This window comes from Hippopotamus amphibius, chromosome 15, assembly GCF_030028045.1.
Source record: "Hippopotamus amphibius kiboko isolate mHipAmp2 chromosome 15, mHipAmp2.hap2, whole genome shotgun sequence".
Taxonomy (NCBI): Eukaryota; Metazoa; Chordata; class Mammalia; order Artiodactyla; family Hippopotamidae; genus Hippopotamus; species Hippopotamus amphibius.
The window spans coordinates 18,314,567-18,336,154 of record NC_080200.1 but is presented as its reverse complement, the minus strand read 5'-3'; the positions used below and the strand labels follow the sequence as shown (position 1 = coordinate 18,336,154).

General features: G+C 44.1%; 1 protein-coding gene across 7 annotated transcripts in view; it reads right to left on the bottom strand.

The window, feature by feature from the left end:
• BRD4 (bromodomain containing 4) overlaps positions 1-21,588 on the bottom strand; it is an 85,223-nt gene that overhangs the window by 56,118 nt on the left and 7,517 nt on the right. The window contains exon 1 of one of the 7 annotated variants that reach the window (XM_057708225.1): positions 3,229-3,417. The exons of the other annotated variants lie outside the window; for them this stretch is intronic. The gene's annotated coding sequence lies outside the window, so the exon portion shown is untranslated. Of the gene's footprint in view, positions 1-3,228; positions 3,418-21,588 lie in introns of those variants that run through there. 7 annotated transcript variants of the gene reach the window in all.

Here is a 21,588-nt window from a genome sequence, read left to right as displayed (position 1 = left end):
AAAGTCTGTGACTTGCCCAGTATGTCTCGCCTCACAAGCAGCACCTGCGAAACCGTAAAAGAAAAAAAAAAAAAAAAGGGATGCCTGGGCCCCTCCTCACAGAGATTACAGTGAAAAGGGCCCCTGGTAAGGGCCAAGTATTAGGATTTTCAAAATCTCCCGAGGTGATTCTTAACATTCAAACCAAGACTGTGATGCACTGCACAAATCAAGAACTCGGGTACCAATGTCAGGGCACACCAGGAGCCTGTGAGTTTTCACAAATGTAATTCCCAACTATTTTCTCAAAATCTGTGTTGAGCAAAACAAATGAAAACATCAAAGCCTAAGGTTCTTCTTACCCTGCATTTCTTCATCTGTAACTGATAAAAAGTCTGGACATGCAGTTCACAGTGGAAGAGAAAGACACGCTAACCTCTACATACACATCTGGGAGACGGTCTGTGATCTCCACCAACTAGGTGTAAAACAACCTCATGCAGGTTTCCTAGGTCCACTTGTTTCCTCGCCAGTCCAGAAGCCAAGGGGACAGGAAGAGGAATATGATTCTGCCACCCGCACTGAACACAACCAAAACGTGGCTATAATTCCAGGGCTAATTTATGGGTGTGGAATTTCCCTCTTTCCCACTGTTTTTTTTTCCAGAAAAGTTTTCTCAACATACCACAGCAACCAGCAACCTAGGGCAGGCTCATGTTCCAAAGGTTCATCAAGCCAGTTTTTGGGATGTCTCTGCTGGGTTCCCAGGGAAGAATGTTGTAAATGATGGCTGGATGCCAGGACTAATCCAAAATGAACAGAACTGCTGCTCTCCTTGCAGCCTGGGGCTCTAGGGTCTGGCTGACATCCAAGATTCCCAGGATGCAGAGTCAGTGTGGGGTGAGGCCCCTGAGTTGGGGCCCTTTGTGGTGAAGTGACAAGGCAGTCAAAGATACAGTCAAGGATCGTGAATGGCAGGGCAGGCTGTCCCAGACCCCAGAGGCCAGTCAGAGAACAAAGAACACTTCGCTTTCAAAAAGAGAAAAGATTAAAAACAAACTAAAAACGGGGAGAAAAGATAAAACTATTCCTCAGCTATGACTGTTTTCCCCAATTGCCTCAACAATCAACACCATAATACTACTTCATCTTGTTTAGAATTTCGAAGTCAGGTACCAATTGGAGGTGCCACGAACAGGGAGTGGCTCAGGGAACAAGCCATACAGTTGAAGCTGAACCTTAGTAGAGCCTGACCACTCCAGAGAACCAGCTTGCTGAAAGAAGCTGCACCACACCTAAACTCCTATTGAAGCCTGGGGGTGCCATAGTCTGGGGTCTACATAGAATGTGTCCCTGGCACCTCAAGGCCACTGGGCACATGATAGGAGTCCAAGAATTCTAGCCAGGTTCCCCATCTTTCTCAAAAAGATGTTTGCTGTTGCTCACACATGTACCATTCTTGACACACTTGACTTCTTCCTTTGAATATACAAGGCCTTCCCTGTTTGAAGTACCCTGTCCTCCACAGCTTCCCATGCTGGCAAACCACTCTCCTTCAAGAAGTCTTCCCTGTGTGCCATAAGTGGCCTTCCCAAGAGTTCTTGTGGCCATAATTTTTCTTACCACAATCACAGGATCTACTTAATAAAGAGAAAATAGACACTTTCCCCTTAAGATGTGAACCAAGGCAGGATGCCCCTTTCTCATCACTCCTTTAACATTGTGCTGGAAGTCCTAACTAATGCATTAAGAAGAGAAAAGGAAAAGAATACAGACTGGGAAGAAATAAGACTGTCTTTATTTGCAGATTACACGACTGTCTATAAAGAGAATCCCAAAGGATCAACCAAAACAAACAAACACCACCTGGAACTAACAAGCAATTAGAGCAAGGTTGTAGGATACAAAAGTCAACTGTTTTCCTATATACCAGCAATGAACATAGCATACACCGAACTGTAATCATGTTTGTTCCCCTTCTCCAAGTTCATATTGCTATGGACAGCATCCAGTCAGTGCTTGGCAGGCTGAAAGGTCTCAATAAATGTTTGAAGAAAGCCAGAAACTAACTATGGATGCCAGCCATGCAAAGCCCAAAGCCTGGAACAGAGGCCTCCCAACCCCAGAGAGAGGGCAGGATGCCTGTAGATGAGCCAGTGTTTTCAGACAGTAGTAACGCAGAGAGTATGACATGGCTGCTAAAGTGAATGAGGAGCCAAGAGGATCAGTGCAGGGGGTGGATCATTGAGGTGGCACCACAATGTGCACTGTATTGACCTTCTAAACCACGCTGCACTGAGCTTCTGAAGCAGCACTCCATCCAAGGGCAGAGCTTTAAATCTGAGTTTGGGAAATCCAGAGGCCTAAAGGGAGACAAACCAACTTACTCTCAATCCTCTGAAAATCCACTTAACAAAGGAGGTATGTTGACAGAGGCTCCTAAAATCTGGTTATCTAAGCATATAATCCCCTTTACCTCCCTTTCCTGGGGGAGTGGTCTCTGATGGGGAGTGACCCCTCAGGTGAAAGGCATACTTCAGAGCCAGTAAGACCTTGGTTCAACTCCTGCCCATGTGACCCTAGGCAGGCACCTTAGCTTGAGGCCCTTCTTCTATTGGGATCTTGTCATATCTACTTCTGTTTCTGTGAGAACTCAAAAGCAAAAAGCAATCAGCACAGCTTCTAGCAAATGATTTTAAAAAAAAGTTCCTTCCCCTCCCACACACAAATAGGTAATCACAAATTGTGAAACAACAGCAGCCCTCAGTTACAGTTCTCGTAATCTTTGCAAAAGGCAGCATGGCAACCAGGACTGGCATCACTGCTATTATGGCACCTTCAAATGTCAGAAAGGCCAGGGAGTCCTGCCACCCTTCTGCTGACCAAGCCACACAAATTCTTTTAAAGCCTTCCCAAGCTATTCCTTCACAGTTCTAAATTTACTGAGAGCTTTTCTCTTTTCTGTCTCTAAGAAAACATCAGGTGGAATGCTACATCCTCATCTTCACAAACAAGCAATACACAAACAAGACAGAGAAGCATTTAGAGCCCCCAGACCTATCTTCACAAAGTTTGTAAATGGCCTTGGGTGGCTTCAGTTGCTTCTCAAGTCTTCTACTCATCAAAGCCAGACACACTCCCAACACCTCCCTTTGTTTTGTCTACTGGACAAGTACAAGGAACTTTCTATTTGCATAGTTAACAGGTCTCTTTCAGAGCTTGCTGACATTCATCTGCTTTTGGATCTACCTTTGTAAGGGTCTGAGGTCTGGTGGGAGATGCTCCACTCGCTGACAAAGGGAATACAGATGTACGCTCCACCTGGGAGGGTCCTCATTTCCTCTTATCTGAGGCAGGCCCTCAGGGGTTACAGGTGATGTAAGAAGCAGCAAGCAGGGACTTCCCGGTGGTCCAGTGGTGAGAACTTCGCCTTCCAATGCAGCGAGTCTGGGTTCGATTCCTGGTCCGGGGAGCTAAGATTCCACATGCCTCGCGGCCAAAAACCAGAACACAGAAGCAATATTGTAACAAATTCAATAGAGAATTAAAAAAAAAAATGGTTGGGACGTCCCTGGTGGTGCAGTGGTTAAGAATCCGCCTGCTAATGGAGGGGACATGGGTTCTACCAGGGGAAGATCCCACATGCCACGGAGCAACTAAGTCTGTGTGCCACAACCAATGAGCCTGCACTCTAGAGCCTGCAAGCCACAACTACTGAAGCCCACTCGCCTACAGCCCATGCTCTGCAACAGCAAAAGCCACTGCAACAAGCCCGCACACTGCAACGAAGATTCAATGCAGCCAATAATAAAAAAACAAGTAAATTTATATTTAAAAAAATGGTACACACACACACACACACACACACACACACACACACACACACACACGGCAGAAAGCAGCCAGTTCACTTGGAAACTGAAAATGGAAACAGTAGCATAGAAGGGCCCAGTCCGTAAAGTAAACGCCCTGGCCCTTCCTACAGCCAGGAGAAAGAACTGCTGTCTGCGTATCCTCATTCCCAATCTCAGGCATTTTTGCAATCTCATCTTTGAGGTGAAGGTGAAGCATAACAGGGCGCTGTTACAATCAGCAATGTCCCCAGCTGGGAGAACCACTATGAGCCACAACACAACAGGCGGCCAGACACCAGGTTATGCAGCAGCTAACAGCTGTGATAAACGCTCCTGTGTGCCTGTTCTATACAAGCAATGGGGCATAGGGCAGATCACAGACTCACAACCCAACTGGGACTTCATCATTAAGCAGTAGTTTATCGGTGGGCTCTGCAAAACACACAAACATGGGTAAAATTCCACAAATAGGAATGCTTACTGTAAGCACTGCTGGAATATTTGGTTTCTTTTTGCCTGAATCTTGCCTAAGTCTGTACAAGACTGTGGTTAACTTGAATGGCTGTTAAGAATCGCAAAATGCTTTCCTTGCATCCCCCTCTTTTTTGACCTCGCCAGACAGCAGATGGGATCTTAGTTCCCTGACGACCAAGGACTGAACTCACGCCTCCTGCATTGGAAGCGAGGAGTCTTAACCACTGGACCACCAGGGAAGTCCCTTTCCTTGTACTCTTAATGTAAAAGCTTGTGTCACATCAATCCTCTCCTCACTCCACCCCTGCAAAAGGAAACTACACTTCTTTACAGCTTTTGCAACACTTGTGAAATAAATCAAAATTATAACATTCCTACAACCAGAAAATCAGCTTAATAAAAAGAACACAAATCATTTATCCCTAGTAAAACACACAATCAATTCAACTCCATCTGAGGATTAGAGAACAAAAACAGGTCCCACACTGAGAGACCCCCTAAGCAGTTCAGGCTATTTCCTGGGATTCCAGCATCTGGGTTACTGTTGACACACCATGTTGTCACTTTTATGGGTCATGCCTCAGGCACTGTCTCAACAGTCCTCTTCTGCTAGCAGAGAGCCATTCCTTACTCTTGGTGAACTAAACACTTGTAAACACAGACACCTGGGGAACAAACATGCTCAGCTACCACAGCCACCCACCTGAATGCCCGAGGCTTTGTGCAGGCACTGCTTACACTTGTGACCCATGTGACTATCTCACAGAAGGACCCAGCATTTTATTAGAAGGCGATCATTATGTATGAATGGGCAGAGCGCCCCTCCTCCTCATTTAAAAAAGAATCCTCCCCTTAGAGAATTCTGCAATTTTCACACAATTCTTTCACAATGATCTACTTGCTCCGTAGGCACAGTAACCAACTAAAGAGTCCTTTGGTGGGGGTAGGGGATGGGGTGAAGGGACACGGGGATAGGGACATCCAAGCTATGGCCAACCCCAGATAAGAAGCAGTTTACTCTGTGATTCCCCAGCAATAGATGCCCTAGCCTCAGGCAGGACTCCCAGCATGGACAGATGTACAGAGGCACACAGAACAGGGACACATTTCCATGGATTCCAGCATGAATGCACTCTGTGGCATGACATTCATGCTTCCTCCTTCCTCCCCAGAGCAAGGCTGCAGCAACAGGCTGCCACTAGGAAGCCACCACTCAAGGAGCAAGGCCCAACATTCCAGTGCTATCTGTCCTTACAGGAAGTGGCCACCTGCTTCTGCATCTTACCCACCAAGGCCCATAAGCAAAAAACATGACATAATTGCTGCTCTGGAGAGAGCTCATAAAGTGGTGGCTCTCATCTCTGGCTGCAAAGAGAATTGCTTGGGGATCTTGTTTCAAACACTCATGTGTAGAGCTTGGGATAGGAGGAGGGGCTGACTACAAAGAGGCACAAAAGGAATTTGGGGGAATGCTGGAAATATTCCGTACCTTGAATGCAGTGGTGCATTTGTTAGAGTGAATTTTATGGCATATAAACTTAAGAAAATCAATAAACAAAAAATCATGTCTGGGCACCACCTACTTCAGACCTGCTACTGTGCAGGGAAGATGGAGACAGACCTACAGGGGAAAAACAAAAGCAGCTGGGTCTGAACCTCAACCTCCAGAACTAACCCGGGAGACTTTTAGCAACAGACATCATCATTAGACTTGTGATTCCTCATCTGAAACACAGTGGTTAACAGGACCGATCCTCAGGATTGTCCCAAGGATTGGCAGGCTTACAAATAGTGCCTGCCTTATGTGAAGTGCCCAATGTTGTTCAATCACAGCTTTTTTGAGGGTGTAAGAAAGACCCAAACTACTCCACTTCCTGGAATGATCCATCCACCTTGTGTGGACTGGAAACTCCTCCAAGAGAAGAGCTACAGGAGCACTGCTGAACTACTAAGTGTTATAAAGTGCTTTTCTGAAAGGAAAGTTCAAGGTAAAGAATGGGTTCTGTGACTTGTGGTTTACACTTAAGACAGCAAAGCAGCAAGACTAACAATCTTAGAGGAGTAATAAAAAATCCTTGTGGGCTGCATGACCGCAACATTTCCTGCACTCACATCAGTTAGGGAAGCGGGGCTACTCCTAGCTCAGAGTAGGGGGGAAGCTGATACCCAGCTATTCAAGAGTGTTGAGAAAATTAACTTACTCTGCTAGAACAAAGTTACTGTGTAGAATAATTTTTCACACTAAATGTTTCCTAGAGGACCTTGGCTCAATTTTACAGTTTTGGTTAAATTTCAAAACTAGTAAAGATATTTGGCTGCTACAGGGAGGGGGACTCCTAGGCAACAAGTGCCAGAGAATCAAACAACTCCCCACCAGCCCCGACAACAAAACAGCTTCCGGTTCAGAGGGAACAAGCAGCAATAAACAAACACGTCAATTCTGCCTGTAGACTGGGATCTCTTGATTAAAACATTTAGCTGCCATTACAATAAAATGTAACAAAGCCACAAGCAGGGGAAAGGTCGCCCTGTAGCACAACACCTATCTTCACGTGTGTAAACTCACAGGGTTACTTATACTACTACTACTCTCATATTGTGTGCTGGTGTTGATGGGACATGTGTATAGATCCTATCTGTTACCTTTAACTGTGACAGGACAGCCACTACCCATCACAAAAGACCAAAGCTTCAGCTGTTTTACACTGGGACATCTCCAGTTTTTCAAGTGTGGACATTACAAGGTTGAGAAGGATCAGCAAATGTTTGATGGCTTAATATTACATGCACAGATCAGTGGTCCCCTCCGTGAAAGACATATGACGTAGTCTCTGATCAAAATGGCAGAAGGAACACTGGAGAGTGAAAATGGAAAAGGCTCAAGAGAGGGCAATATCCACTGCAACAGACTCCATGAGCAATGCATGAAATTTATGCCTTCAGTCATCTCACTCTGACATGTGATCTTTCAAAGCACATGAAAAAAATGTCCACCCATCCTTCATGGTCATTACTCTCCTCCAGAGGGAAGGAATGCAAAGTCTCTTTGATCACGGGCATCTCTAACTGTACCACACCACACAATCCCAGCCCATTCTCTCTCTCCACGAGTCAATCAGAGAAAGCATCCTGTGACACAAATGCCAAACATCACCAGATCCCTAGACTTCTGTTTGTTTGCTCACAGGTATGCACACTGTGTGTCTGCACATGTGGTCACTGGCAGTCACTGAGCTCCTTTCAAGGGCCAAAGCTCCTGGTCAGAAGAGTGTCCGGACTCAACTTTGTAACTGTGCCGGGGAGTTAAGAAGCAGTCATTCCTGCAATGCATCAGATTTGCACTAATCAGCTCTAAGACTGAGCACCTGCCTGCACCAGGCAAGTTTGCACATGGCTGAACATTCTCCAAGCTGCCAGTGCCCTGCTGGGGGTTTTGCTGAGCAGTCAAACCCAGCCTGGCTGCGATGGCTGTAGCAGTTGGCAGGCAATGTACTAGCAACAACTTTCACAGTTAAGTGCCAACTCTCCCCGAGTGTCCACATGGTTAGGGAATGCAGTTGGACTCAGAACAAGGAACAATTACTGAACGGCTACTGAGGCTTGGGGCTCAGTGTGCTGGGATGCTGTATTCTGACCTCACAAGAACCTTGCACACAGTAGAGATTAGGATCTCATTTTGTAGCCGAGGACACTGATGTAGAAGAAATCAGTCATTTATATGAGGTCACAAAGGGATTCAGAGGCTGCATGACTCCTCACCCTATACCAAAAATCATCACCTGATGGATGAAGGCATACATTTAAAAGGCAAAACTTTACAACTTTTATAAGATAGAATACTTGACTTCGGGTAGCGTTCTTCCCACCAACTGTAAAACAGAGTCATAAATTCACCTATGTGAAAATTAAGATTTTCTGTATGTCTAAAGATACTATAGGGACTTCCTAGGTGGTGCAGTGGTTAGGAATCCGCCTGCCAATGCAGGGGACCCAGGTTCGAGCCCTGCTCTGGGAAGATCCCACATGCTGCGGAGCAACTAAGCCCGTGCGCCACAACTATTGAGCCTGCGCTCTAGAGCCCATGAGCTACAACTACTGAAGCCCACACGCCTAGAGCCTGAACTCCGCAATGAGACGCCACCACAATACGGAACCAGCACACCACAATGAAGAGTAGCCTCCACTTGCCGCAACTAGAGAAAGCCCATGTGCAGCAATGAAGACCCAACACAGCCAATACACAAATTAAATAAATTAAAATAAATTAAAAAAAAGATACTATAAAAGTGTGTGTGTGTTGATGGTAGAGACACCAAATTAGGGGGAAATATTTGTAAAATGTACTAACCACAAAGATCTGGTACTCAGACTTTACAAAGCACTGCTGCAAATCAATTTAAAAAGATAAGCTAAAGGAAAATGAGCAAAAGTCAGAAACAGGTATTTCAAACAAGTACAATAAATAAACATGGGAAGATACTCAGCCATGTTAATTTGCAAACATAAAAGTCTGTTAACGTTAATGTTGGTGAAAACATGGTCCAACATTTTTGGATGTGGGATGGTAAATGGAATGTTTTTTTAAAGTAATCTAGCATAAAGGCAAACCCAACGGCCTAGTAATCCCACTCCCAGGCACTTACTTGAGACACCTGCAGATCTCTTGGATGCATGCAAGCATGCAGAAATATGTCACAGCAAGGTTTATTAATGGCACCTCACCTCTTCTACCCTCCCTTCCCAGTTCAATAAAAGCAAGTCTACTGACCTAAATGTCCACCAACAGGAGAAAGAAAAAATTGTCATACATTCATACTTCGGTGAAAATGAATGAATAAACCATAGCTACCACAACATGGATGAACCTTAAATGAGAAAGTGGCAGAAGTATGCAAATGGTATGCTGCATTGATAATAAAGCTGAAAAACCAGACCAAGTAACATATTGTTTAGTAGTATAAGCAATTGAGACAAAAGTATAAAAGGACCGTGACTTCAAAATTCAGGATGCACAAGAAAATGAAGTAGGGAAAGGGGCACACATGAACCAGAAATGACTGAGCTAGTCGTGCCAGGTCCCCTCAAGTTGGGAGATAGAAATTAGAATCATTCAAAGTTAAAGTGCTGGGACTTCCTAGGTGGCACAGTGGTTAAGAATCTGCCTGCCAATGCAGGGGACACAGGTTCAATCCCTGGCCCAGGAAGATCCCACATGCCATGGAGCAATTAAGCCCGTGTGCCACAACTACTGAGCCTGCGCTCTAGCGCCCGTGAGCCACAACTATTGTGCCTGTGTGCCACAACTACTGAAGCCCATGCGCCTAGAGCCTGTGCTCCACAAGAGAAGCCACCACACAATGTGAAGCCCATGCACCACAATGAAGAGTAGCCCCTGCTCGCTGCAACTAGAGAAAGCCCGTGCATAGCAATGAAGACCCAACACAGCCAATAAACAAAATAAGTAAATTAATAAATAAATTTATTAAAAACAAAGTTAAAGTGTAAACCACTGCATCTTTAATCACATATGACCAAGTCTACAGTATCTTCTACGAAATCAGATCACCTCAGGGTAGGCAGAAGCAATCCTGTTGTCCCTGATTCTCGTTACTAACAGTAGAGACACCTGATCCCAGACACAAATCTTCACAACCTCGAAGCAGGTGGGCTGCTTTCATTATCCCATTTTATTGATAGGAGAACAGAGGCTAGAGGTTAAGCAGCCTTTCCCAGATCACTGCCAAATGCCAGTGAACCCATTTTCAGCTTCAATATCACCAGTCACAGCTCATCTGCTCACCTCCTTAGGCAGCACATTCCATTTTCAGCATGTTCTAATGGCCAGCATAAGACACACCAGAGGTATAACTTCAGCTAAGCATAAAATGAAACAGTTAGTCACTAGCTCACTCCCTTCCCAGGACAAGAGAATGACGATGGCAGTTTGAACAAAGTTATGGCTGGTTTCAAAACCTGAAGCACAGCCTGCATAAGATCCCTGATGAATCAAGCCTTCATCCTCTACCCTAGACCAGAAGCTGTTCAGCAACAAGTACAACGAGATGGATTCTGAAACACATTTTTTAATTAATTAACTTATTTATTTATTTTATTGGCTGGGTTGGGTCTTTTTTGCTGTGCACAGGCTTTCTTTAGTTGCTACTCTTTGTTGTGGTGCACGAGCTTCTCATTGCCATGGCTTCTCTTGTTGCAGAGCACGGGCTCTAGGCGTGTGGGCTTCAGTAGCTGCAGCACATGGGCTCAATAGTTGTGGCTCACGGGCTCTAAAGCGCAGGCTCAATAGTTGCAGTGCACAGGCTTAGCGGCTCCGAGGCATGTGGGATCTTCCTGGAGCAGGGATCAAATCCATGTCTGCTGCATTGGCAGGCAGATTCTTAACCACTGCGCCACCTAGGAAGCTGTGAAACACATCTTTATACTCAGGCAGGCATGTGTGCCTGTGACTAAAAAACTGGGAGGGAGAATGTGGACTGGAACCCTCACCCCAAAATCTCAACACTGTATCACCTAAAAAAAAAATCAATTAAGACATTACTAGAATAAAAGTTCACAGAAAATGAGTCCATGATACAGACTTAAAAATTCAACCTCTTTACAACATCATGCATCCAGGTCTGCACACAGGATCACCTTTTAACTTGTGTGTCACACTGACAAGACTCATCTGGGTGGAACTATCCTCCAAGACCACCGAAAAGGGTTTCTCTGGTGGTCCAGTGGCTAAGATTCCAGGCTCCCAATGTAGGGGGCCTGGCTTCAATCCTTGGTGAGGGAACTAGATCCCACATCCTGCAACTAAAGATTCTGCATGCTGCAACTAAGACCTAGCGCAGTCAAATAAATAAACAGTAAAAACAAACCAACCAACCAACCAAGAAAATAAACTATCCTGCAACTGCTGTTCAACTCAAAGATCAAAAGGAAGGGAAGAAAAAAAAGTAAAACCTGAAAACTACTTAATTTTGCTAGGTTTGAAAAGATTTTGAGCTATATTATATATTAAACATAATAAGCATTGGCAAAGATATGGGGAAACTGCAATCCTCATACATTGCTGATAGGAATGTAAAATGGGGCAGCAACTTCTGAAAATAGTCCAGCAGTTCTTCGAAAGTTTAAATATAGCTACATGTGATGCAAAAGTACTACCCTTAGGTATATATCCAAGAGAAAGGAAAACATCCACACAAAAACCTGCACATGAATGTGCATAGCAGCATTATTCCTAAGAGCCAAAAGGTAGAAAAGGACATGTTCATGAACTGATAAATGGATAATTCTATTTATAAGGATATGACCAGATTTTCTGAAAATGGAAAAAAATTATCTAAGCTGTTTCCTTTTGGGTGAGCAAACTGTCTAGTTGATCTTGCTCCCCTTCCAAGGACTGATGTTTTGGTACTCAAGAAGCACAGGGACAGAGAATGAAGCAATTAAAGTTGTCCAGGCTTAAGTCACAAAACAGCGAATGCAGAGAGAGGCAGTCTGCTGAGACTGGTGCTGGAAGCACCTCTCATCTCTGCTACATCTGCTCATGAGTTGGTAAGGGCCCTCCCAGTTAAAGGATTTAAAAATAAGCTGCTCTGGTCACATTTTGAGGCAATGGATGGAGAAATGTTAAATTACAGTGATTCTATGAGCATTTTCAGGGTTAGACTGCCTGAAATCAAGACAAGTCAATCCACAGGGAATATAGCCAATATCTTGTAATAACTATAAATGAAATGTAACCTTTAAAAAGTGTGAATTACTATGTTGTACACCTGAAACTTATAAAATAATGTGCATCAACTATGCCACAATTAAAAAAAAAAAGACACACGTTAAACCACCTGCTGTGGAAAAGGTTGTGTTAGCAGTTTGGGTTGAGAAGCCAGGGCTGTGGGGTAACTGACAGACCCTGAGAAACCTGGATGGGGTGCGGTCCAATTCAATTTTAACCAGTCACTTTTTTTCTTTTAGGATGCCCTGAAAGACACCTGGCTGGACACCATGGTGCCACTGCTTGAACAATCTCCTATACTTTTGTCCATCTTTCATAGCTGCCTGATAAAAATCCTCCAACCACAAATCAGTTTCAAAGCAAAAACAGAAGTTTGTAGTGTTCTGCCGGCTTCTGAGTTCAAGTTCTAACTTGTATTCAAAATAGCCAAGAGGTGAAAGCAATCTAAATGTCCACCAACAAACAGCTCAATAGATAAAGAAAATGTGGTTTGTATGTACAATGGAATAGTAATCAGCCTTAAAAAACAAGGAAATCCTGTCATTTGACAACATGGATGAACCTGGATGACACTATGCCAAGTGAAATAAGCCAGTCATAAAAAGACAAATACTACATGACTCCATTGTATGAAGTATCTAAAATAGTCAAACTCTTAAAAACAGAAAGTAGAATGTGGTTGCCAGGGGCTAGGGAGAGGGGAAAGGGGAATTGTTCAAGGGCTATAGTTTCAGTTCTGCAAGATGAAAAAGTTCTGGAGATCTGTTGCACAACAATGTGCACATAAATACTACTGTACATTTATAAATGTTAAGATGGCAAAATTTTGTCATGCATTTTTGACCAGAAAAAAAAACAGGGAGATGGCTTCACTGCAGATTCCTCAACTCTAAAATGGAAATACAGTTCTCAGAGGGCTTGTGTAAGTTAAACGAGATGCAACAGAAAGTGCTCAATAAACACTTAATCATAATATTAATAAAAGTGAATGTCATGATTTACAATTAACTTTTAAAATATTCACGTTTCATGAGCCTGTAAACTATGAAACCTGTAAAACCAAATGGGTCGTGAGGTCTGGTCTGCAGCCCACTAGCATGAGCTCTGCGGGAAGGCTTTTGTCCACCTTGCTCAGTTGATTCACTCCCGCTGGACCCACCACTGGCACTTTCTAGAGCCACGGCTCGGCCTACTGTCCCTGCTTGGACCCTAGTTCATATTCTCCACACAAAGATAATGAGTCAAATGACCCAGCCCTGCCCCCAAAGCTCTGCTCACAAAAATTGGGGGATAAGGGAAGATGACATATAAAGCTAATTCCAAAGAGGGGATGGGGATTTTCTAGGCTATAAAAATAGAAAGGCAGAGACTAGAGAACACAATCTTTTCTAGATAACTGGAGTTCACTCCAGGATGAATAGTTTTTGAAGAAAAAGACCTCCCTCTGATGAAGGCTAATTCTCTTTCTGAGTTCTTACCCTACACAGGCTTGGCTTTCTCAAGCCTGGGCCCTTACTGGGATTCCTTTTCCAACCTTCTAGGGGTTGGGGAAAGGTGAAGAGGGGGAACCTGCCCATCACCATAAATCAGGATTCAATCCCCACATCTTCTCACCCTAAATGCTGGCCCCAGGCCCTTCCTCATCTCCCTCCCCACAGCCCCAGGGAGACCTCTCCCACCCTCCTGACAATTGCTCAAAGCTCCCAAGTCTGGCCTAGACCCGCCCCTGGCCTTCCAGAACTGCACATCCCCCCCCTCCCCCCCCCCCCCCCCCCGGGCAATGCCAATACAGACACCTCAAAGCACCATGGGACTGAGTCCAACTTCTCTAAAATCCATGAAAGCGAGCACAATGTGAGTCTTCCAGCCACCTTCAAGGCCTTATCTGCCACATGGGCTTAGTGCTAACATGCTGGATAACCCAGAAACGGAACGTTTCTATGACTGTAGAAAGTTCCACCAGAGAGCACTACTTTAGAAATTGGGCAGGTCCCTGTAAAATAAGAATGATCCAAACTGGACCCTGAAAGATGAAAGGAGTGTAGAAAAAGCAAAGAATCAAGACATGGAACAGGATAGCAGTTTGTCACAGAAGCTAGGAGCCCACAGTACCACAGGATGGGAGTTTCAGTTTTATCCTATATGCAACGGAGTTTTAGAGCAACAGAATTATGCTGTAAAAGATCTATTATTCTTGATCATGTACTTTCCAAGTAGCTTACTAGTCAAGTTTTGCAGCAAAACTGTTTAACCACTTCTACCATTTCCTCTTGACTGGATTTTTATCACAGCTACTCAGAACCAAACACTTATTCAATGAAATCATGTCATTTTATGAAGTCAAAGAGGGATTTCCCTGGTGGTGCAGTGGTTAAGAATCTGCCCGCTAGTATATGGGACACAGGTTCAATCCCTGGTCCGGAAAGATCCCACATGCCACGGAGGAACTAAGCCTGAGCGCCACAACTACTGAGCCTGTGCTCTAGAGCCCATGAACCACAACTACTGAGCCCACATGCCGCAACTATTGAAGCCCATGTGCCTAGATCCCGTGCTCTGCAACAAGAGAAGCCACTGCAATGAGAACCTCGTGCACCACAACAAAGAGTAGCCCCTGCTCCTCGTAACCAGAGAAAAGCCCGCATGCAGCAACAAAGACCCAATGCAGCCAATCAATCAATAAAAAAAATAAAGTCAAAGAAAAGTTTTAAAAGTAACTTATTCCTTCAGGGTACACTTGTTAAATGAATCACCACCTTTCTAGCGTTAGGTTGCTTGCCCACCACTGGAGATATTAAGATCTCTAAAACACCTGTCTCACTCTCCCCTCTCCCAGTCATGTTTTAATTGTACATGGCACAGACATGGGAAACACCCTTACTCACCACTGAATCTTTACTGCATATGCAGAATACAGCACAGCACCTGATTTCTTAGGAATTCTCACACACACACACACACTCATACTCACTCTCATTCTCTGCCGCCCCCCACCTCCATGCAACCATCCAATTCAGCATGTTTGCTTCGGGCAGTAAATTCCTTTTAAATAAGAGTCCCTAAGTGGGAAATAAGCACCCAGGAGCGGGAATTCAATTTCACCCTACAATAAAGCTGCGCTTAGAGACTGAGAAGCTCACCATAATCCTAAGAGATCATCCAGTTCCCGTCCCTGATTTAACAAGCCTGGGTGGGGCACCTGGGCTAAAGATGATGCTTCCTCCAGCTTACTACACCCCAAAACTCCCTCTCATATACTTTCACTGGGGTATCAAGGGGAAAATGGAGGTGAAACCAAACAAGGCATCTTGGAACTCTGGTGGAAACCTTTTAAAGGGGAGCTCTGACTTCACTTGTGTCCATTTCTTCAGGAGACTCTTCAGAAGAGTGGCACAGAATCCTGGATGAAAAGGAGGTCTGCCCAGCCAAAGGAATGACCCTTCTCTGACCATCCTCCGCCCTGGTGAGTGCCTCCAAAGGACAGGTGTTTGCTTGCAGAACTATCCATGTCTCCCTCCAGGCTGTCCTCCCAGCCTAAACATCAGCTCTTTTCATATGCTCACAGCTGGATGATCTCTTCCTTTTCGGACTGCCTGGACTGTACCTCTCAGAGAGCGCTTCCTAGGTCTACTCTGTGCTCATTATGCACCATCCCAACCATGTACACCGTGGATTCCTTCCTCCCTTCCTCTGTGGTAGAACAGAAGTGATGAACGCCTGGGCTCTAGAGCTAAGCCTTGCCACTTACCAGCAACCCTGCCCAAGTGACTAAGCTCTCTGGGCGTCAAATTACTTACCTGTGAAATGGAGATGATACCAGTACCCATTTTCTGAGGACTTAAGGAACACATAAGGTCTTAGAAATCCAACACCTGGCACACAGTAATCACTCAAACATTCACTAAAATGGAGTTATCATAAACGGAAGCACAAGCTCCCCAGTCTGTGGAGGGGAATACAGTGGAGAAAGAGAAGTGACCCACATTGCAGCTCCATACATTAAGGCTGACCCAGACAGCAAGCAGGGTGACTCCTGTTGAAATTTACCATTTCAGAATAGGCAAGCGGTAAGAAACAGAAAAAAAGGTCGATTCATAAAAGGTAGTTCTACTCTTTGAAAGTCTATTCATAGCCAATTATTTGCTAAAAAACCTGAACCTTTACACTAACAGTCAATGATCAAAGATAAGTACTGTCTCAAAGTGAACAATTTGGGGGGGGGGGGTGAAAGAGCCATAGGCCAGGGAGGGTACCCAGCTCTTACAAGTGCAAGAAAAGGTTAGTAATTCAAAACTGCATTCCTGGGACTTCCCTTGTGGTCCAGTGGTTAAGAATCTGCCTTCCAATGCAGGGGACACGGGTTTGAGCCCTGGTCAGGGAACTAAGATCCCACATGCCACAGGGCAACTAAGCCTTAGCACCACAACTACTGAGCACACAAGCCACAACTAGAGAGCCCATGTGCCACAAATACAGACCCCGCAACGCTCTGGAACCCATGCACCACAACTAGAGAGAGAAGCCTGCACGCAACCAACAAAAGATTCCACATGCTGCAACGAAGATCCCGCAGCAGCCAAAATACAAAACAAAACAAAAAAACCCCTGCATTCCTGCAATTTCACATATATGTGAGTTATTATCTTGAAATAGACAAACATGAAGGTGGTGCTATCTTCAGACAAGTAATCTGTGAGCACGATTGCTTCCTGGCATCAAAAGGAAAATGACACATATATGCACACTTTATTACTTAGCTTTTTATAACTAAAAGCACTTCAGAGCTAAGTAACTTTAAATGAAGATTATAAACGAAAACAATCTACACATGGATGGTACCACCTCTTACAAAACTTTCATACAGGCTATGTGTTTACTTCTTTTATTTACAGAATAGAAAAGGGAAACTGCTTAAGTAACAAAGCCATGCCTGTACAATAAGACTGTAATTCAACTGAATAAAGTAATGGGATTAATTAAAGCCAAGACCAACTGCAAATGAATAGGGCAAATATCCATTAGCAAATACAAGTTTAATTTTCAAACTTTAGAGATTAGTGGAAAGCAAAGAGATTTTAATATTAAGAAGAGGACAACAGGCCCAATATGGAGTTTCATATGCTAAGCTCCATGTCAAACCACATCTTAGTTTGGCTCTCCCAAAAATGGAATCTTAAACCAGTCAATCAGGAATCACCTAGTCAGCACTAGTGAGGTTACCTGCCTGACAGAACCCTGCCATCCCTTAAAAAAGAAAGTGATCTTGCCACAGGCAATCTGCTTTTTGATAGCATAATTTCCCCGATCCCGCTCTGTCACTAAATCTTTCATTTGTACAGCTCCTTGAGAACATCTTCCTATCTGCTAGGTGGGATGCTGCCCCATTCATGAATCACTGAATAAAGCCTGTAAGAGCTTTAAAATTTACTCAGTTGAACTTTTAAAACAATACGCACTATTCTTAGAAGTAATACAAGTTCTTTTCCATCCTTTGACAACTCTGCCCCAATTACAAAGCATGAATTATTCAAGTTTATGATACTGGATTTCCCATTCCTTCTACCAGACAAGGATTTGGGGAAGGAGAGTAGAGTGGCATCATCCACACCACCTGTGTGGCCTGTTCATATCCCTAAACATAAACATACACTGAAGAATGGTACTTTCTCATCCCACAAGTTCTGTCTCCCTCAATCTGCAGGTTCAAATGGAATAAAGGCCCCACAGCCTACAGCAGGCGCTAAGCCGCATAAGGGCCCGTAGCCACGAATCTTTCTAAGTCTACCCACATCCAACACAACCAAATGGTCAGGTTGGCTAGTGGCCCATTGGACTACCTTCTGCAGCAAAGGCTCCAGGCCAACATCAAATCCTGGAGACGGTTTTATGAACAGCGGAAGCAGCCACAGTGAAGAGCCCCAGAACAAAAAGCTTCCTTCATCTGCAGCCGCTGCAGCAGGCCCATTCTGGCACATTCCAACATTCCTCATCCCCAAGAAAGAGGACAAGCTGAAAAAGAAGGGTGCAGTGGGCCCCTGGGCAGATCTGCACCACAGCTGACACAGGTCACTTGACAGCTCTGTAAAAATCTATGGAAGATTTTCACAAGGACAAACCAAAATGGGTGATCCACACTTTCTGAGAATAATAAATTTGCAAATGTCTGCAAAAGCAGGATGCATGCAAAAAGGGAAGTCTCAAAACCATCAAGAGTCTTTTAATTAACATAATAGTTTCTCATTCTCAAAGTAAAATCCAGGAAATTCATTTCAGTACATGCTCCTTAGATGAACTTTACGGTTCCGAAAACTGCCCCTGCCCCCAAACTGTTCAAGGTTTGCACACATGCATTTTTCTGGAGAAAGAACACATGGAATTGTCTTGTCACCTTCTCAAAAGGACCTCCAACCTCCCCTCAAGATAAGAACTGATGCTCTAGTGAGAAGCAGGGCTGGTCTATCCTTGGCCATTGGACCCTCAATTATTTTGAGCCCCTTAAAGAAATGAATAAATCCAACAGCAGGAATTGTAGGAAAATGATTGCTTTAGCAGTGTTTAACACTTGTTTTTGATTATGGAAATCTGAGTAAGTTTTCTGTAATACTAGAGGAATGCCAAGCAGCAGACTTTACAAGAATTTAAGTACAGAAACAGCTTAACAGATGGCAAAATTACAAATTAAAAAATTAGTTTTCGGGGGCTTCCTAGGTGGCGCAGTGGTCAAGAATCTGCCTGCTAATGCAGAGGTCACGGGTTCGATCCCAGCTCCAGGAAGATCCCACATGCCACGGAGCAACTAAGCCCGTGTGCCAAAAAAAAAAAAAAAAAAAAAAATTAGTTTTCGTGTGGACAAAGAGGAATCCAGTCTATTGCAATGTTCTCCATTACAATTTCATTCATGCAAGCATTTGTTAACCCAGTCTTGGACTTCCCTGGTGGCGCAGTGGTTAAAGAATCCCCCACCAATGCAGGGGACACAGGTTCGATCCCTGGTCCGGGAAGATCCCACATGCCACAGAGCAACTAAGTCCTGTGCGCCACAACTCCTTAGCCTGCACTCTAGTGCCCGCAAGCCACAACTACTGAGCCCGCGCACCCTACAGCCTGTGCTTGGCAACAAGAGAAGCCAGCACAATGAGAAGACTGCACACAACAATGAAGAGTAGGCCCCACTATGCACAACTAAAGAAAGCCCGCTTGCAGCAACCAAGACCCAACGCAGCCAAAAAATAATAATTAAATGTTTTTCTTCACCTAGAATGGTTTCTACAATACTTGTGGCCAACTGAACCTGAATGTCAGTAGTTTGTGGGAAAGGTGAATGTATCAGATTAAAGCTCTTAGAAAAAAGCTTTAAACCAAACTATGGAATTGTATCATGATTTAACAGTTTTCGTGAATCTTTCTTGCAGTAATTCATTCCTTTATTTTGTACAGTAGCTCTGTGAAATAATGTTGCTGTGAATTGATACTGTAATCAATAAAGTGCTTTTAAAAAGGGGTGGGGGAAGAATGACTTTAACCCAGTCTTCCCCTGTGCTTCCTTCCGTGATCTAAGCCCATCTCACCCCTGTGTTACCCAAGGGCTGTTTTTCTGGCCAAACTGGACTCTATCACAAGTGGCTGGAGGAGACCTCTTGTCCACCCAAAAGACTACTGAGACTTGGCTTTACTCCTTCCAGAGCCCCCACAGCAACTCCCTCTGTACGTGGAACCTGGTATAAACCATGCCTTTCATTTACTCTTCTACGGAGGATTTGGAATACACACATCCTTAATCATCTTCAGTTTATCCTTTTTCTTGAGTAACTCATTCTAAGCTGATTTCAGCTAATTCTGGTTTATGACCGAGTATGGAAAATTAGCTTCCCTTTCAGCCATGCAAAATTTCTTGCTTCAAGTTAAGGGGTACACTCTACTTCTAGTATAACATATAGACTGACAAAATTATCCACCTAGCACGACTCATACTGATGAGCAAAATGCTGCAGGGCACCACTTGAGGTGAGCAAGTGGAGGGCAGAGACGGGATAAATGTGCCATGTTTGAGGGGAAGTGGTTAGGCATTCCCACACTGCACGCACGTGGTCAGGGATGGGCAATGATCCGAGCCAAAGTCTTCTGTCATCAGAGGACTACCAGAGAAGAATCACTCTTGACCTCAAGGCCAGGATATCAGGTAGAGAACAACTCTGACGTCCCTATTTGGGTGCCTGAATTCAGCTGCACCTGAGGCCCACTCCAGATTCCTTTTCATTTCAACCTGTTCTATGTTTGTTATTTATATGAGAGAGACCTAAGCAATACAGCCATTTTCTTTAAAACTGACAGCTTGACTAAAAAGTTTGGAGGACACTATCTGAGAGTAAAAGAGAAGTAACTTGCCTTAAACACACACACACACACACACACACACACAAATACTCTTTACATACTTCTAGTTTTGGTTGTTGCAAACTACTGACAACCTTCACCATTACATGATTCCTGAACTTCCCCATCCCACTCTACCCTCCAAAGAGCTTCTAGCAAGCAGGGTACAAGGAAGAAAAGAAACTAAAGATCAATGCAGTTCACTTGCTACTAGAAAGTATACCCAGGACAGTCACCCTTCAGCAAGTGGTGAAGAAAGACTGCAAAAAATGGTCACCAAAAGAAGAAGAAAAAATTCAGGGTATCCACAGTTACCATTCAGAGGAATCTAAAACAAGGTATTTCATACTATTCTGACAAGATTCACAATAAGAAACAGATTTTTGTCATGTACATGATACATAAAATCACAGCAAAGGTTTTATGAAATACCCTTGAAAATGTAACACTCTGACATTTCCTTTTTCTCTCCCCCTTAAACAATGATTGCAACTTACTAAATTCATTTCATTACCCAGAGTTTGAAAAACACAGATATAAAATTAAGAATTACTTTCTCTTAAAATCTAGATTGTGGTCAAAGTTCTCCGGAGTCCAAACCTACGATCTCATTTTACATATGAGAAACTGAAGCTTGGGATGATATTCAACTGGTCCAAGGAAGGTACACAGCAGATATGGTGTGTCCAGCCCAGTTCCCTCCTTCTCTCCCTCTTGTGCATGCACACGTGTGCACACACAGAACTTGAACTGCCAGGTTCCACACTCCATGCAGTCCTCCTGTTTCAACCCTCACAATAACAATCTGCTCACCTGAAATGTATATTTCCTCAAACATAGTAGAAAACATTTTAAGTGTAAAATCCCCAAATTTACCTCACACAAAACAAAGGCCAATCACCCTCAGGCGTGTGTTACTGCCTGGGATAGGACAACTGGGGACGTTAGCCACACACAAGGACACAGAAATTACTAATTCCTGTTTCTAGAAATTGCATAATACCAAGTGCAACACCTCTCCCTGGCACTACTTCCACAGTGTGCCAGTGTCTCTTGGCATAACAGCAACTAGTCAAAAATAAGGAGATTCAGCCTTAATCGGACACCAAGACAAGAGAAGGGACCACAGGCGAAGCGAGGCCTGCACAGCTATTCTGGAAAGCC